We start from the raw sequence: 19,263 nt of genomic DNA, 5'->3' as shown, positions 1-19,263 counted from the left end.
CGCAATAAATATTATACTCCACAGCTGTAACACCAACGGGTTGCGGGTTCGAGTCTGACCGAGGTCGACTCCAGAGTTCATACCTAAGCGTTCGAGGCGGATCACTAAATCCCAAGCGTGAAACCATTCCCATCCCTACAGCAGAGGTTGACTGCGGTCCCTCCACACCCTTACAGATGGTGGTGGAGGATTAGGGTCCTTGTCATCTCATCCGCTTAAGCGCGAAACGGTGTCTTATAAAAGCCTAGAAGTGGGCCGAGTTTACAAGTCGGCAGCTATGCGGAATTAAAAGGAAGAATGTCGGCCTTGTGTCAATTACCATAGTAGTAGACAAACACCATGAATACCGCAAAACAACAACAACAATAAACATGATGCATTTGAAGTTAAGCGGATACTCTGCCTTCTTGGCTTATTCCATAAAATATCGGCGATTTTTTTTTTCAAGAATATCAGCATTCATATCAAGTTTACTATAGTTGTTCCTGATGGAAAATTCCATAGTAATTTTGTACCGGATCAATTTACACGTGCTGGTGTTCCGTGGCGATTTACTCTCGGTTAAGCTGATACCCGTGAAATCCTATCAACCACCATCTTTCGTGGACCTGAAATTCTTGAGACTGAGTGTGGAGCCTTCGGCATATAGCATCTGCGGCAATCAAACTGTGCAATATATTTGAGCAATGCAGTTTATTCGGTTTTGATAATGATATTTATACCAATCACGCTATTTCTATGGAATTCAGAAGCAAGGCTTGTTGACGGTTGCGAATCCGTCCTTCAACTTGGTTGTCATTGTGCTGCGGCACAGGGAGGTTGTTCGTTCTCATACTTCACCTGTGCTTCAACGAAATAAAGTTCCAAGTGAACTCCTGCACGAAGCGTAGGCCTACAAAGTGAAATTTATGTAAAGCACAATGTCCAACTTGAACAGTGTGCTTCACAGGAGATGGCCATTATTCTTAGAGTTTTACGTTCTTGGTAATCGTACAGTCACAGCATCATTTGTCATCCTCGCATACCAAGAAGCTTTTGTCACCCGCCTCTGACAAAACAAGTGCGAAGTATTATGAGCAGTTTTAGAATTTAGATATTTACAACCTTCTAATTATTGGCCTATCAAAATTTACCTATGCGACACATGGGTCATCAAAACACATACGATTCATCGTATTATTTCATCGCAGTGGACTTCGAGTAAAATATTCAATGCCCTTTAGGATAAAAATAAGAATGTCTGAGATATCTAAGATGTCTAAGATGTTCAAGTTGCATTGACGGGTAATTTCCTGTCGCGTCGCTCGGCTCAAGGTTTTAACTAGAATAGCCAGTTTTGTCATTGGATTGGGAAGATTTGGCTGTCCTTCTCCTAAACAATACTCAGAAACAGTTTTCCCACCGCGTGATACTGCAGTACTCGGATTTTCATTACTCTAATGCGCAGCCGCACGTACCGGTCAAGCGTCAATCAGTAGATCTATGATAAGCGATATGATAAGCTTAACCTGAAAGTATCTATAGGCCGATAGGTCGAAGATCAGCGATGTTCAATCATTATATCCCATATTCCCTTATCAATGGGTTTTACTGCACGTAGTCGCGTCAATAAAACCAAGTCTTTTTCCATATCGAATTTAGATACTCTATGACCGATGGAATACACACAGGGTTGGCGCGTTCGCTTGCAATTCGCGAGATCGATTGCCGGATCAAAATAAAGCGAGATGCCCTCTCAAGGAATATCCGAATGTACAATGGTTGTGATTAGGGCTGCATTTAAAACATAAAGTGTTTATTAGGACACATTATTTAAAACATGTTTTTTCTTCAAAAGTTGAATAAAATTGTGTCAAAAGTGTGTAGATGCATTCGGAGAATCATGGAGTATAAGCAATGTGCATTCAGACGGCTTGCACTTGTAGTTGACGTATACGACATAGAATGGCTGCATTCCTCGAAGCCGTCGTCGGTTCATCAGTTAAATATCACTGGGACGGAAAGGATATTCTGATTCTGATGACCACCTAGCGTAGAAATGCTGCATGATGATTTAGTCCTGATCTAAGATCAGAAATAAATATGAAAAAAACAATTAAAACCATGTTTAAGACATGTGTGTTTTAAATTCATTTTTTATGTGAAAGTGTCGTGTAAAGACGCCTGCGCGCACTATATAATTTGCGAAATGCCTGTTGAAATAAAATTTGTTCCAAACAAGCCACAACGTAATGAACACCTACATCATGATGTATGCATGTTATTCTGTATCTGTCAGTCATCAATCACTCCGTGGACCTATACAGCAGCTGTTAATCCAATTCCAATTTCACGGCATAATTGACGATATTGTCAGTGGACGGTTTTGGCAGACAATTGTTTCGTGTCATGGAAATCTTGCGACATTGTTGCGAAACATGCAGACGCGGCGCACGTTATGTTGTTTTCTGCGGGCCAGCCACAAGCAGGAAGAGCTATGACTTGGTCATCGCTCAGCTTTCGCCAAAACACGCCTTTCGACACTGCGCCAGAGTTCACAAAGAGAAACGGCATAAGTCATCCGTCAAAAGTGCGCGGAACATTGGATCACCGTATCCTGGCTTAGCGCGCATTCTCGAGAATGCTAACGATGATTCCCGCCCTCGCTATGTTATGATTCTTCCGTCATAACATCGTTTCTCCAAAGAAAAAGACTTTGAGACTTGGCACTGACCGCAAGAGCGCGGTTGTTACAGTTCACGTCTTTGTGTGACACCTGTGCGTTTACATTTACGCATACTTTCTTACGTGGGCTTTCTACACGGTAGATTGACGTTATAATTATCTTCATGTCTACGAGGGATATAAACATATTATGAAGGAATCTCACTATATCAAAAGCTCTAGTCTAGATGAATTGTTTTTGAGATTCGGCTTGATTAACATCAAACTAGCTTGAGTATATATACTGCACATTGCAGAATGCACATTGCACATGTACACCCTCCAGACCGTACCTATTTGCTATACAATACATGGATGATGGATCGCGTTGGTCAATATGCTTGAAAACGAAATAGAAACACCAAAAGATTGCAAACGTTCCTGAACCATATATTGATATTGACATTTGCGATAGAAATTGAAACACATTTTGCAAACTATACTGAACCATATAATATTGTTTACAATTGGGATGGTGGAAACGTTAGGTTCACGTTCGTGTTTGGTATGCTAACCTTGATAATTGGGAGGTTCGCTATCGCAAACAAGCATTTGTAGCTTTCAGCCTGTGAAAATCTTTATGAAATACCAGGATACATCAGCAACCTTAACACCCACGATCAAAACTCCTATAGCGTTGTAATTTGCTATTACTTCCTGCATCCATGGTAGCAGAAGGAAAGCAAATAAAAATTCAACGCAAAACGAAGAAAAAATCTGGCAAGGCATATCACGCTATTGTGGTTGTGAAGGATGAAATCACTTGGTTCCGTCAATGCTAACGTGCGTAGTCTGATTAATAATAACTACTATAGTCAACGTGGACAGAACAGAGAAAACGCTCCCAATACTTGTAAATCGAACCAAAACCCATAACAATAATGTAACCAGTTTGCTAAGCCCCATATAAGCGGTGTCAAGAATGTAAGATGCGCAATATAAATAACATACAGACAGACATGTAGCCTACCTACATTTGTACAATGTACATATATATACTCATGGATATAGGCATAGGTAGAGTTAATTAAGCTTTTAAGTGTCCCCATCTAGACTTTGAATCAAGTCAATGTAAGTTAACCGCATTGTATAAAAGTCAGCGTATGTACATTTACAGATTGTTTGTGACTTCACATGACGTCAAAGGTTCGTTTTCCAGTTCTAGTTCTGAGTTAACCGTCTATAAAAGTTCGCGTTCGCACGAACGAGGACCGAATTTAAATATATACATAAAATTCGATTGCAAACCAGTGCAATCTGCTTGTTCCATAATACCGGTTTGAAACGTTATAGTCGTAAATCCGATTTTTGCTTCGACGGTTATCTAAAACTCCCGGTACACGGTACTTGACGTGTTGCTGCGGATTTGAATCGGCCTGGTAATGCAAAATGGATCTGGCACAGAATATAGCAATTCAAAAGCCTGCTATAAACAACAGGATCTTTTCTGAGAATTACCGAGTCGCAGCCCTCGGCAGTTACTGATTTTATCACATTTTACGATGCGTAAATAATTAACATCACCACATCAGAGTTTAATGACAAACCTAAAGTCGTCATTACCTTGTAATAATTTCCATAATGCCGTGAAATGAATTTTGTGTTGCCCAAACTCTCACTATAATATAAACACGGGTGGGCAAAGTTACTACATTTGGTATACTCAACGGAGGTGGTCAGTAACGAAGTACTTTTACTTTTTGGAGTACTTGAAGTAGATTTTTCCTACTCGCACTACTTTTTAAGTAGTTATGATTTTAGACTACTTCTACTTGACAGTTTTTAGTTCTGTATGCAAAAATAAGCGTAGAATAATTACTTACTTACTAACTTGTGAACCACTACTCCTACTTCTACTTGAGTAGAAATTCCGGCGTTACTTCTATTTCGGAGGTTTATTGTTTATAAAGGCCTAGTGCAGTATACTGTGCTGTGCTAGCTCGGTCACAGGCCCTCCTAACACACAATGTAAATGACTATAGTCCTAAGCATGCCTTATTAGCTTTCGTTCTGCAAAAGCATGGAAAAGCTTAACCCATAATTCGCGTCGGAGCCTTCGGGGCTTCGTCATCCTTTCGGACAATTCATCGTCTATAACGCGGCCTTCGAGCAATGCGGTAAGTCGACTTGCTCCACATGATCCATTCATGGAAACCTCCCTCGCATACAATAGCTGCGATTTTCCAGAGGTCTGGCACTGTCATGTCCACAGATTTGATCAGTTCTTCCGCGCTTCTCACGTCCCAGGATCCTCTCCAGTCCAGCACTATACCGGCGACACGTATCTCCTCCATCTTTGTTCGTGATTTTACCCATTGAACGATATGTGGAGTCTGGTATTTCTCCAATTTGCCTTTCCGCTCTTTATCCAGGTCAGCGTTGTCAGACACAATGGTGACATCCATTATCGTTGCCACTTTTGCTTTCCGGTTTACAACTATCAGATCAGGTCTCCGCCATGTCTCTGATGTCTCGATTGTGGTCTCGACCCAGACCTCGCAGCCTTTGCGTTCAGCTGTGCTTTTCACGTAACTGACAACCCGATTGTGCCTTTTAATGCGAGTGCCATAGGTTCGTGGACACCTCTGGTACTCAAGTAGAAGTGGTACTAACACCGTGGAATTAGCTATTTCCAATGATTATATAGTACAGTGGTCGGGAACCTTTTTCGACCGAAGAGCCATATTGGCCCAATATTTTCAATTGTAACACCTATAAAGAGCCATACATGTCAATCGACTGTTACGTCACAATTGAACATCCGTGACGTATTGGTTACATTAATATATGGGATTCGTAGTGTGCGCCATATTTTTCTGCTCATATTGGTAGGTGGAGCCAAACATGGTCACAGCAGCAGTACATACCCACCGTGTGATACGTCAGTGACGTGGGGTTAAGGGAGGCAAGGGAGGCAGTACCTCAGATGTCGTCAGGGATGAGTGAAGGAAACTTGTGAACCCTTCAATGGTTAATGGTATCTTCTATCGATTTTGAACTCTTTTATTCCTAAAATCACGGAAGTTTCATATTTATTGTTCGAAAATAAAGCGCGAAATGAGAGGTAAGACTCAGATGAGGCACAGACGGGCCAAGCCTCACCTATGACAGCGCAACTCATCGTAAATAGCTTAGAATTTATGACCACTGACATTAATCAAACGTAATTGTCGCGACGATTATGAAAATCCAAGTATTGACCGACTTCTAAAAATATTCGGCGTAATGTAACGTTGCGTCACACACCTACATTTTTTGCGGCGGTGCTAGAAAGCAACTAACCAATCAAGAAAATGGATAGCTATGGCGTTGTTTCTAATTTGAAATTGTAATTGCGGATGTCACTTTCAAGGCATTTTATTTCTTGGCGAAGATCAGGAAGACAATGTGTATTTGAAAACTGCATTGTTCTACAAGTGTCGTCAATCAAGGTATCGTGCAATCCAAGATTTCTAGGCGCGCGATGGTTGGTAGATCGAATTCACGAGTGGTGTTAGTAGCTGGTGCGACAGCAACTTAAATTTGGGGATTTTGAAAAGAGGACGGTACGAGCCCCCAACCCTGTGTACCCCACTGTCTTGACCTCTCAAAGACATGTTTATGATGCCATGAGAATAATTATTCTCGCTGCCACATAAATTTACTAACAAGTGGCTGCAATATTAATAAACTAAGTACAAAATAAAAAATTTCTCAAAGAGCCATATCTTATACCCAAAAGAGCCATATATGGCTCGCGAGCCATAGGTTCCCGACCATTGATATAGTAGTTGTCAAGCATCATAAATACCACAAACAACAACAACAGCGATGTGACAAACCCGTCCAATCTTTGAATACATATTTATTCACTGCGACATCGAGGCTCTTTCGCCCTGTTTTAATAACAATTCCTCTTACGAAAGTGGTGCAAGCTGATACCCACATTACTTTTTACTTTTCAAAATAAAATGTGTACAAGGTAGGAGTGGTTTTGCTTAACAAAACTGCGCAAGCAAATGTAGAGGTTAATCTAAAACAGTGGTTCTCAACCAGGGGTCCGCGAAGCATTTGAAGAGGGTCCGCGAAACCTCTATATTTGTAAAACGGTTGATAAACTGATTTGTATTTTTTTAAATTAGGGAAGTCACGAGGAAGTTTTGCTTCATAGCTGCTAAAATTGAAGGACTCACATCAACAGAATGAACGTTTTGTTGTGGTTTGTGGTGAAATTAATAATTTGGAGTAGTAATGTCACGGGTGACTTCGAAATGTTTGCAAAAAAACATTTTCTCCTGTGATATATACACAGCCAATATTCCGGAATAACTTCAAGGTCAGCTGCTTGATATAAATGACTAGGCTGGACGTTGCATGTCCATCGAAAAATCTGTTTCTCAATTTTGGTGTCATATATGTTGCGTTCATACCCAAATATGTTGTCGGAAGCGTTACGCGTCAGTATTACATTTTCAACCAATCACCTATATTTGCGGAATTGGATTTTCAGAACTCGTTTATATCAAATCGAAGGCTCGGATTTTCAAGACATGACCAAGTATTTCAAGAAATGCAGCTACAGAAATCGCTTTGAATTTGTGCATAAATAGTACGGTGGTAGTTTCAAGAACGATATTTTGTTGTTGTTTGTCACTAGCCTACAGTTAATACTCACGCAAGACAGTTAACGCCTGCGCGATAATTGCGCTAAATTTGAGCCAAAACATGGCGGGTCTGCGGAGGTCTGTGATGATTCAGAAGGGGTCCACGAATACAAAAAGGCTGAGAACCACTGGTCTAAAACATATCTATTCCAATAAGTAGTGCTAGTGGGCAAAACATATCTAAGAATTTCGAAGAAAAAGAGAAGTACTTCGTTGCTGATCACCCCTGACTATAGCAGCTGTTTGCATTATGCAGCTTCGAGAAATAGACTATATTAAATCCTTCGCGCTAGAATGATTCAATCCATAGTGCTTGCAAAAACTGATATTTTAACGGTTATGTGAAAATCAAGACTTTGATATTATAAGCGAATTTCGGAACAAGGTGGATAAATTTTATACTAACAATACCATTTTCGTTTTCCTACCGACTAACAATACCTATTACGATCATTCTCTGGGCAAATACAATTCCTCTATCATGAAAAAGGATATCGATGGGGTGTAAAATGACCATTGCATTCGAAATACCATGGTTATACTAAAACAACACGTTAAAGAATGACGTCTGCGGTGCATTGCATTCGGGGAAGCACTCGTAAGTGTCACGGTGTCAGGTTACGTCACATCATTCCCGATTCCGCCTTATACGGAAAGAACTTGAAATACTTGCGAAAATCCGTGGGTATTACGGCTTGTTGCATGATTATATGTCACCTTGTTGCGTTGATAAGGCATATTGTAACACCATTGTCGCGTGTAAGGTGAGATGCCAGCTTCAAACGTTATTTGTTGCCTCAGACATTAGTTCTCGATTGCTTCAATCGAAGAATATTTACCAACAACATGGGTGCTATTTTGCCGAACTATTGCCAGCCTCGTTATAACTTAATTTGGATAGGTCACGGGATAGGTGACGTACGACTCGGAATGCCGCCCCGGTATCACGAATGATTATGTCATCAAATTTTGAATGTCCAGTTGACCTCAGATTTTGAGCGGTATCACTCTATTGGATTTGGCTCCCTATGAAATAATCGGACAAAGTTTTATTTTGCATAAATAATAGCGAAACTTTTAGGGATTGAATGACCTTTTCGAAACAGCAATTAGGGAAATATCTTACCGGTGACCTCATTTATATATTTTTAACTACAATAATGACATGATAGCGGCAAAACATTGTGTTCACGGTACGAGTATAAAAAGTACCCTTATCACCAAATTTAAGGTTTGACACCTTGTATATTTGTTGGATGCGTGTCCGTACTAGGCCAACAGTATCTCCTCTTTTGGGAGGATTTGTCATCTTCTCAGCGAGAGTGAATGGTCCTCCGAGGACGTTCATAAATGCTCAAATATCCTCTTCCGCTGTAGCAGCTTGTGCTTACAACAAGACGTTTAGGCAGGTCGTTGTATACATTTTAAAAAGTATTGCTGTTGACATGAAAGGGGAATTGCTGGTTCAAAACTGTTTTCCATCAAATTGCTCTACCCGCCCTTCCTTCTTGCTTGTAAACATTGTTCGACGTTTTCTGCAACATCTGGCCATTTCACACGCGAGAATCTGTCACATTTGGGGATTGCGTTCGTTTACGTTCAGTCGCAGTAGTAGCAACATGCTGAAAAAATCAGGCACTACTTTTAAACTTTTTGTTAATTTTACAGTGTACACCAAGGAGTTCCTGCGATAAGCCATTGATTCCCTATACATTCCCTATAAATTTAGCAAGACTCGCGCATACCATATCAATATTTTGGTATCAGTATTCCTTCAGAGTGCACAATGCGAGGTTCCAATGGTATACCTTATGACGATAACATATCACATGTGAATATGATAGCAGCATCTCCGCCTTTAGGTAGTTCTCATGTATCATATGGCAAAACTAATTGGTTAAAATAGGCTACCTTGGCTGATTTCGTGTTGATGAGTCATCGGTACCAAGCCGAAAATATTTATTATTTGAACTAAATAAAAATGAAACGGTATGACTTATGACATAGCGGGATACTAGCCCTACACTCGTATTAGAGTGTAGGGCTAGTATCGGGTTGAAGCTTGCGCATAGAAATGTTCACGTCAACCGAAATTTAGAAAATAGAAATTTAGAATTTAGAAAATCTCGTTCACCAACAGCATTATTTACGCAAGCCGGACTTAATTACGCATGGGGAGAACTTCTGCCATGCTTGCACTTATTAGAAAATTATATCAGAGTGGAACGATTGGATTATCATGCAAAACTAAATTGGTATTTTCCATCCGGCTGTGTCATCGGAACCACATACCCCATCTCGTATTATGACGGCAAAACGATAGGAAACACGTAATGAGCTCAGGCTTTTTCCTTATTCTAAGACGGCCGCTATTTCAGAGAAGCCTTGTGTGTATTAGCCCCTGCAACCCTGTTCTACGTGTTTTCAATCGTATGATGCAGTCCTCAACGTTCCCACGGTGGGATGAAAGTATCGAAATAACAATTCCGACATTGTTACATTCCTACAAGTTTCTAAAGCCCAGTGCTGGGGCTGGCGCAGTTATTTATATTGCGTAGTGTCGATTGCCGCCATGCGGTTATCCGCACAATGCCGATTTGCACACAAATGTTGTTTGTTTATTTATGTGTGTCAAATGAGCTCACCTAACACTTGGTTGGAGAGTGTGTTATTTGAAGTGTGTGTGCTGATCCGCGCCGGTGTGATAAGTTGACGAATATAGCAATAAATAACAAATAAGAAGTATCGCATTACTGTATCATATATCATTGTGGATTCGCTTTCAGGACGTAACCAACTAGCGGATGCCGATATAAACACCTATATAACTTGGAAGATATGTGGGTCATATGGGTACCTTTTGATTGCCTTATAATAAAACCTGAGATATTAAAGATATTTCCACGATGAAGTACTTTCGGTATGTCAACGATCCAGATTAATTCTATTTTCGTCCACTTAAAATATTCGAAAGCCCACGTCAGATCGAGTTTAGGCTTCGTGTATGGTAGGCGATACTCAGTATTTTGGGAACACAATTTGCTCTACGCAAATACAGCAGTGGAAGGTCAAACAAAATGGCACCAAGTACCGGGGCTTGTCAGAAAAGACAAGAATTAATTAGGGTGTTTGTACAAAGACCATTAGGCATTTTTCGAATATATCATCTGCGCCGCGCGGCCCCATGTAGTTTTTGAGTGCTGGTTGGTCAATGAAACGGTGCGGTACTTATAGTGCATGGCGTGGAATCTTGTTTTAAGTGCAAGAACGGTGTCTCTTCACTCGTTAAAAGTCATGTGAATCAGTCGTTTGATATTATCTTCAAACGTTGCCATGTTTGCCCAGTAACCGCGTAATCCTCCTATTTCTGTGTGATTGTTCATAAAGCAATTTGCTAATTTAATTAGCCCCGTTGACTACTGCATGCGTCAATTTGCGGTGATTGCGTACCCTTGGTTTGTAGTTTCGGGACAGTTTCGTAGCATTAGTGTTTACGATAACGCCGGGTAATGGGACTATATGTGGGATTGTTCGCTTCTCTAATAGTATCTTCATACCATCTTCGGAAACGCCAGAATTGGAAAAGGGGGAATTCTGCGGGAGCTATTTGCAAATAAGACGCATCAATGCTTCGAAAGCTATTCATCATATTTACGTAATGTTCACAATTAGTCTATTGAAAACATCCCACGATACCACAACCGTTACAGTAATGCATTCGTGAAACTTCTGCAAAATCGGAATTTGATATCTAGACCAGATCAAAATCTGATACTTACACAGCTCACAGAGCAATGACTAAGTCTGTAATATTTGTTCAATATCAATATAAAGATTCTTTCCTGATACTTATACTTGTGTAAATAAGTGTGTAAGCTATTTACACCGATCAGGCTGACGTATATCAATATAGATTTTCATTGTGGTTGCAAAGAGATAGAACCGAATGTAGCAATTCCATGAATATGTCACAATGCTAAGATCTTTTCACATTGATGTGATTTTTCATATTTATTAGGCTAACTGATATTTCGACCAGCGATTGCGCGAGGCCCTAAAACATTCATGAAATAGTTTTGTGTAAAGACGAGGTGAACACTCGCACACACCAGCCTATGTCCCTTCTATTGCCGGAGTGATTGCGTATATAGATAGGCTTCTATACTCACACTTATTAATGAGAGTACGCTTGGTATCATTGAATGGACGGAAATATTCTATTATAATCGTATAGCATTTTTTCAGACACATTATGAACCTGGAATGGGTAGGCGGGACTCATGGGCCCCTTATTCGCACCCAGTATTGTTGTGCTGTCATAGGCGAGGCATCCAAGACCGGGGACGATTGTTGCACCACTCAGCATCATTTGCCGGTTTCATAGGACATTGTTACTGCTATTAACCGCAGGGAGGTAAAGGCGGTGTCGGATGTGGCGGAAGCCAATCAATTTGATATTTACAACCGTACCGTAGTATTTCAAGCAAGTTTTTAGATTCTAGAATCATCGTCTTTGAAGATGCAGAGTTATTTTTCTTGAAACTTCTTCATTGTTGCCACCGTGATCCCACGGCTAGTTGTACTGCATTTAAAGCAAATGGTGTTTTAATACCCTTTGTTTAAAACATGTTTTAAATTAGGGGTCACATTTGCGGCCTACCACCTGATTTAGAAAGAACGCTTGTGAAGCATTTTGAAATGCGGAAATTGATTCTCCACATCATCAAGGAAATTTATATTTGGTAGGCCTGCGTTTGCGCGAATCCAATATATTTCCACTATGTCAACAATCCTGTTGGAAGGTCAAGAAGTAACAGCATGCAACAAGGGGGAATAATAACAATTGGCCCACCCAAAGATGAACCTCAGCAATAATAACTTCCCTAATTTAATTGAATAAAAAATAATTTCGCGACTAGAAACGAATCCCTTTGGCTATTCATAACATGCCTACTCACGATTTCAGTGCGCACTGCGCAAAGTAAGCCGATATGAGTGAATAGATTAGTCCGGAGCTCACCGGCGATGGACTATGGACAGTTTAACGTGGGTACTGGGCTTCCAGTTTGTTCATTACGACGATCCACTGGAATGCGGCCGTAGGCTACATAAGTAATTGAAATGCGGCCGTGAATAGCAAAAAGGTTGGCCACCACTGCTCTAGTGACTGAGGATTGTTGCCCGGTATCGTGTATGGCTCATGGTTCATAATAGAATGAAAGCGATGATCATGATAGTATTGTATTTGTCGTATTTGAATTTCTCCAATAAAATATTATTTCTTTGTAGTAACTGTGCCCATCGCCCATGTTAGAGGGCACAGCGTTGTACTGACGTAGAGTCATCAAAACGGGGTTGTTGAACTGCGTTGCCTATTTTTGTTTGATCTCGGTAGTGAAAAATGGCCCGCGACCCGTTTTGAGTTGGAGACCCCTATTTTAAACAATGTTTTTTAAACAAAATCTCAAGTGTTGTAGAATTATGTCATAATTGTATAAATACTTCAAAAACATGTATAGCATCAGCCTACAGACGATTAGCACCCGATATAGTCGACATATATGATGTGAAGTGGCGAGAACCCTTAAAATCGACGTCGGTTCAACAGTAGATATAGATTATTGGTTCGGAATGGGTATTCCGATGATGATGGACGCCGTCCGTAAAACGCTGCATGTTGATGTAGTTCCAGCTAAATATATTTTTGGTCTGTTTATGACAGTGGTCATCATGGAGAGGCGATGCAAGACTTTGAAAACCTTACAACGCTATATCTGCACCTTCCTTGCCAGCGGCATATGCACATCATGCACTCATGATATGCATAAGCACATAGATCGTGTTGAACGCGCAGACCGCTATTGGCGGTCTGGTCCATATGCGTTAAATGACATTTTGACTTCGACCATTTTAATCGCGCAAATGCTGCAAATTTACTGACACTTGACGGTTTTCCATTGTAGATTGCAATCGGAAAGTTGGTGTCAATACTGCTTGGATGGTTGTTGAGAAGTTTCTGCTCAAAATGAAGGACGGCAATGGGGGTAACTAATGACCTATGTCCCGTAAAACTGCATTCTCACTGCGGTTATCTTGTGTAACGTCGTCCCGGTAGGTTATTCGCGAAAGGATTCGTAGATCGTACCCGTTGAACGCGTTCAACTTCCTCATTATTAATATTGTTATTGTTAAAAACAAAAGACGATATCATACAGTGATCCTTTTCACATTAAACTTGTTTGCGCCATCCACAAACAACGTACATATATTATAAACCTAGTAATATTATTACTCAACGAATGACGGAAAGAGAGAAATGCAGCGGAAGAATGATATAAAAGCAGGTTTAAATGATCTTAGTTTTATATCGGTAGATTCGTTAGTTTTCTCATTGCACATGCACATGCTTTCGTGAATAATTGTGATTCATATACATTAAATAACTTACATCATCTTCAGTCAGATTACTGAATATGGGCACAGCATCGTCGGTTACCGCCGAATGGAATATATAATTCAACAGGTGATTTAGTTAAGTGATATTGCATATATCATAGTCTTCAAAAGACTCTCCGTGTACATTACAGGTACAGACAAAAGCGCTTTGGTGCAGCGTCACGTACACATCTCAAGCACCAGGCTGTAAAGATCAGAGGATGACACGATAGCTCATGGAAACACTTGAAAGCGTACCGGGCGCATCGCCATATATCTCTGCATGTAAGAGGGCAAAGTCCCTGCCAAGAATACTTTTGAATCGTCGAGGTATTATCAAGGCAATCAAGAATGACAGCATACTCGAGTCCATCTTTATTGTTACAAAGTGTGATTCCCCCAAACCCTTACTTCGCCAGCCTCCCATGACTAAGGAATAACTCGACGCCCCTTGCGACATCGTTAAAAGCAGCGTTGTGACACGCGACAGTGTCAGGTCGCGGTATACTCTTACGACGGGTCATGGCCATTCTAAGTTACATTGAGCAGAAAGCATCCGATAAATTCCGAAACCGAATAGGGTAAGTGACTTAATGGCGACAATGGCTCGGATGTTGTCAAGATGTCAACACTTGTCTCGTTTTGTGGTCTGTCGACCGCGAATGAAAGGTAAACGTGGTGCGTCCGCGGAGCGTCTGGTGGTCAGATTTATAGTGTGATATCACGCCCGGTGTCATAAAGGAATTCCGAATACAACCGTTATTGAAGTCCATTATTCCAGAGGCTGTTATTAAATATGAGACAATGGCTCTCCTGGGCGAGAGACGATAGCGCAGGAATGTGGCCGACAGTAACCCTTGGAACGAGTATGAAAATTGGCGCAACCATCTCATCATTGTGGCACGAGTAGGGAACGATTCTCGTGATATTATGGGAGGATTAAGGAGGTGGTCAATTGTCGAGGCGTCGCTACCCAAGTGGATTTTGACGTAATACCGTAAATTATACTATGGCATCGTCATGGGCTGCAGTGTCCAGTTGTTCAGACTATATATAACTCATATAAGTGATCAAAACCCGCGGTAAAACGCGTTTTTTTTTCTCTAACAATACAGTTTACCATCAAGCACTCAAAAACTTTTGTTTAAGTGGAAGTAGTCTCTAAAACACGATCACCAGAGTAGGTATCCATAGTATTCAATATATTGTATCGTTTGTCAAAATAGTATACGTACTTTGTTTCCGCCTACATTTGATTACAAACACTTGACGACTATGTATCAGAACGATGTTATCTGATCCAACTGATGATTGCGCTGCAATCATCATTCGAAACCGTCCACTTGAGGCCACTATACAAGGTCACAGAAAACAGATTACGTCACGACTGCGATCGGAAAGTCCAGTCGAAGTGTAGTAGCGGTTTGTTAGGGAATTCGGCACCTCGTGAATTCGTCATCGGGAATGTAATAACCAATCTGAAATTGATGCATCAATATTGTATTAACAAATTAGAAAATGAATATTCCATTGGATGCCAGAGTGAATTATGACGTACGGAGGTCATGACATAAGTACATTAATTGGTCACGCCGGGTTTGTTTGTTTGCGGTATTCATGGTGTTTGTCAACTAATATGGTCATTTACACCAGGCCAATTTTAATCATTTTTATTCCGTAGCTGCCGACTTGTAACACGGTCGACTTCTAGGCTTTTATAAGACACCGCTTACACGGATGAGATGGCGAGGATAAGCCTAGATAAAAATTTTGGAGTCGACCTCGGTCGGACTCGAACCTGCAACCAATTGGTGTTGCAGCTGTGGATTATACCACTACGCTATCTCGCCACACGGCCACGCACGTCGTGGTCCGATCGGATTCGGGTTGGATTAGAGCAGGGTTGTAACCAAGTCACAAGGCTCCGAGTCACAAGTCAGTCTCACTTTTATCGTTTTGACTCGAGTCAAGTCGAGTCATTTCAATTCACCACCGAGTCAAGTCCGAGTCCAAGTCAGCGAGCAGAGGGTCGAGTCCCAGTCATGGAATTATGACTCGAGTCCGAGTCCAAGTCATTGTCTTCACTGCTCAGTTTCCAGTTAGAGTCTTGGTAAACCAACTTTTTATAACTCTGTTCGGTGAAATCGAATGGTTCGCATTTAAAATATACCAATTTTCCTCACTCTTAGCAGTTTCTGGTCGCATTCTCAGGTACCAGTACCAACAGACGAAATTCCAATAGTGTGTTGGCTTCTGAATTACAATGAAATGCCGGTCTTGACCGTCTGAGTCTCGAGTCAATGACTTGGTTCGAGTCATGCGCAATCACTCGAGTCCAAGTCGAGTCAATACACAGATTGAATCGAGTCGAGTCGAGTCATTTCCGTATTTTGAAAAAATGACTCGAGTCAAGCCGATATCAAGTCATGACTCGAGTCATTACAACCCTGGATTAGAGCAGGGGTGTCAAACTCAACTTGCGTCGCGGGCTGGATTCAAACCTTCAGAGCACTCGCCGGCCGGACCAGTCAAATGATTCTAAAATGACATCTCAAAATCCATTCCTTTGTTTTTGACTTGAATGCTCAATATAAAGCCTATATAGCCTACGTATTATTAATTATCATTACGCTATATCATGGATCATACGGTTCTGTTCTGTCAATACCTTTATTAGAAAACAATGGCAATGGCAAAATTACGATGATTGGCCAGTTGTATAATTATATGAACTGCTAAAATGGCGGTTTTGCCGACGATATGCGTGGGCATATTGCTATGATTACTTTGTTATAGTCGTAATCTGACAATATAGTCCTGCATATGCATTGAGAGGAATACAAGCGATTTAACTATAGATAACTAACCTACGTAGGTTAGTTATCTATAATTTAACCGTAAACTTAAGCGTTGAAATTCGGTTCATTATTTTTAAATCGCGACTCGGTTTCTGTCGAGGCCGAGGAGCTGTTAAGTCATAAGCACCATATTATATTTTTGTGTCATGATTATATTCTCGATGTAACCTGCATATACCGATTTCTAACTGACGTTTTCACTTCTGCAAATAACTATTTTGTGGTCCATTTCCCATAAAGCACTGAACTCACTGTGCATTTTTTGCATTCTCGGAACTGGGTGTCAATGGCAACGACTTGCTGCTGATGGTGACTAGTGTTACCACAACACCACTGTCGGATGGTTATAATGTGGCCTATGAACATAGTCAACATTCTCTGTTGTGAGGGATTATATTAATGAAAGTACTTCTTACTAAAAATCTTAACATTGGTTCGAAATGTGCTGAGTAACATAGCCATTTTTCCGAATCGCGTCGCGGGCCGGACGAAACCGTCTGCCGGGTCGGATGCGGCCCGTCGGCCGTATATTTGACATCCCTGGATTAGATACAGGGTTGGGTGTGAGGGACGTGGGGGTTAGGTATCGCCGCCTCCATATCCGATTATGGACGTAGATGTCATGCAACTGGAAGCCGGTGCATGTGAAGGTGCCGAATTTACCAAGAGCCGAATTCAAGATCCGCGAATCCGCCAAGAGCCAAATCAATGGAAATAAAGCAGATGTTCTTTCTCTCCAGACCAGCCTTTGCTTCGCAGGGTAACTACACAAATTACGAGTCACACAAAAATAGTCCGAGTTGAATATTAGAAAGAAATTGACGTCCTTACTGGTAAAATTTTTTGAATTCGCTTTGAATAAAACGAATGGGGTGTCAGGGCAGTAAATGTTATAAATTTTATATTCAGTCGATCATAGTTAATTAACTGCTTGGATTCTTGCTATATCCAATTTATAATTGATGGGTGTTGAAAGAACAGAAGCTCAAAGCACAACTTATCGCAGCCCGTGAGATTTGAAAATGATCAATTTGCTTGAATTTGCTTCATGAAATACTTTATGAATTCTATCAACGCGTCGCGCAGAAACGCGTCGTTGAAGTGCATCCCAAAAGTACTTTTTACTTGAATTCGTATTTCAGCATACAAACCGTTAAAGTATAAATAGGGTTGCATTTAAAATAAAAATCAATTTAAAATAAACATTTTTAAAACAAGGTCCTTGTTTAAAACAATTTTTTAAGCAATGACGTCATCGAAATTCAATTGTGACGTCATGGAGGATAGACATTCACAATAGAAAATATAGGGTAAATATAGCTCCTTTGACGTAACATCTACGTACAATAGCTGTTGAACTGACTATTTTGAGGTTTTCAATCATCACATATCGTATAATACGTCGGCTATATAGGGTGGTAGTCGTCCGTAGGCTCATACGACATGTTTTTGGAAAGTATTTACACAATTATGGCATAATTAATTAACTTGAAAAATTTTTGTTTTTAAAAAAGGCCTTTGTTTAAAACACTGTTTAAAACATGTAGTGTTTTAAACAACCTTTTGTTTTAAATGCAACCCCGATAAGTATAGTATAAAAACAAATCTACTCGAGGAAGTGAAACAAGTATAAAAAAAACTCACCTCAGTACTAACAAAAGCTGAAAATATTTGGCTACCGATGACCTCTAGCTTTTAGGTGGGTGGGGCAACAACGATATATCGAGTTTGATACGGATCTCTAACGTATTCGCATCTTGAGCAAGCATGTAGTATCATAAGCAGAGATTACGAATGGAATATCACACATTAGGTTCGTTCGGTTTATATGACTCAGCTCCTGTTTCGGGGCTTGTCAGAAAAGCATGATCTTGCAAATTTTACCGCATAAAAGCTTCACCATTTTCGTCGCTCAACTATTGCAGGTGAGCTCGTTTCGTAATATTTCTGTGACGAAAGCAAAAACGATGAAACTGAAAATATACCGGAGGTGAGTGACACATATCATACATCGTCGGCGTCACGGCGTCTCATTATGCCAAGATGTGACGTCACACAACCACTAGAAAACGATAGAGGTTTTCGTTCGTCATTTTTGCAGGCCCAGATGCGATACAGTCACAGTGAAAATATCTAAGCAATGCAAATCATTTTAAGACCCCATGGGTGCTGTAATTCCTTTCGCATGTGAGTTCCCGGTTCAATCGCTATGTTTCCGTGACATATTAGACATATTTCTGAGGCATTTCCGTACTATTGATGGTTGAAACATACGGTTCGTAGCTGATTCTTGTCTTCGGCATGTGAAACTTGTAGGATCGTGATAGGAAGCTTTTGTGATAAGGAACATAATTTTACATTAGAAATATTTTTCATACATAGTTCGGTAATGTCCAACTTCATTGTATTTCTACTTCACACCAGTATCATAGAAATTCGGAGCTAGACACATACCAATATACCACACATGTTGTTTAAAATTAGGAATGTTCCGCTATGTTAGCGTTTCGTAAGATATTCTACCTTATCTAAAACTTATCAGTGGAATGCATTGTTACATACTTGATATTACATCCAAAGCCAAAAATTATCTGTCAGAGAAACGCCGTTCTATCGCCACCGTG

General features: G+C 40.5%; 1 protein-coding gene across 2 annotated transcripts in view; it reads right to left on the bottom strand.

Moving 5' to 3' along the window:
- LOC145451556 (KH domain-containing RNA-binding protein QKI-like) overlaps positions 1-19,263 on the bottom strand; it is a 256,270-nt gene that overhangs the window by 139,479 nt on the left and 97,528 nt on the right. The window lies entirely within an intron of this gene.

The sequence above is a fragment of the Botryllus schlosseri genome, chromosome 12 (assembly GCF_051294905.1).
Source record: "Botryllus schlosseri isolate E-star chromosome 12, Bs_hap1, whole genome shotgun sequence".
In the NCBI taxonomy this organism is placed as follows: Eukaryota; Metazoa; Chordata; class Ascidiacea; order Stolidobranchia; family Styelidae; genus Botryllus; species Botryllus schlosseri.
The sequence above is the reverse complement of the archived record's forward strand: the minus strand, read 5'-3'. Positions and strand labels throughout refer to the sequence as shown.